The following is a 1071-nucleotide window of genomic DNA, read 5'->3' on the forward strand; positions in this document are numbered from 1 at the left end:
GCACATGTGTGATTTAAAATATCGAAAATGTTGGCTTTTAAACGTTAAAAAAATAGTGCTTGTATTTGACGTCGTAATGAAATATTCACTACGCCGAATTTGTTTACTGATAACAGCAAGGAGCTTACCACCGAATAAAGTATAGACCATGTACCGAAATTGCCTACATAAAAGCGCCGGCTTACGGATATTATACATAATATTAATGATATTAAGGTTCTAAATTTTAAATATATCACTTGAAATCATTTTTAAATAAAATCATGAAAAATATTGTTTTTTTATTTAAACGTATTTGGTTAAAACTATTGAAAATATTGATAATAAAAGACTCATCAACCAAGGTTTACGAATTACTATGTCAATGATTATAATAAATGGTGTTATATTATTATCGTTATATTATATGAAATAATTGAGGAAATTTAAAAATACTTATTATACTATTAAAGCAAAAATACACTCTACGAGATCAATAGATATATCCTATAAAATCAACCAAATATGACCTTTTTTTTTTAATTGATAAAAGAAAAAAATATTCAAGCTTTATTGAACTTGATATTTTTATATTTTAATCTCAAACTTAATAACATTATATCTTCAAAATAAATCTGTTATAAGCTTTTTTTTTATATCGTGATAAGTATTTTTTTTTTTTTGATAAAATATTTTTATTTATCATATTAACAAAAATTATAAAGACAAGTTACAAACAGAAAAAAAATATTTGATTATTTTTACCCCAGTAAGCAAATGCTAGTGGTGGGGCAAAAGAGTTATTAACTTATATAGAGGAAATTATCTGAAGAAAAAAAGACACATTTTAAACTTAAAAAATAAATACAAATCTCAAAAAAGGAACTGAATATAAAAAGTAAAAAACATCAAAAACATAATTTTAACATTATCACTAAATACAAAAATATTACATTGATTTAAAATCCCATTTATTTAATAACCAATATTTAATTATTTTCTTTGCGTACATACTATTATTTTTTAAACCTTTACAGTTAACAATATTATTTTTTAATTCCAAAGGTAAGGAATCGTAAAAAAATGGACCTA

Source organism: Acyrthosiphon pisum, chromosome X, assembly GCF_005508785.2.
Source record: "Acyrthosiphon pisum isolate AL4f chromosome X, pea_aphid_22Mar2018_4r6ur, whole genome shotgun sequence".
In the NCBI taxonomy this organism is placed as follows: Eukaryota; Metazoa; Arthropoda; class Insecta; order Hemiptera; family Aphididae; genus Acyrthosiphon; species Acyrthosiphon pisum.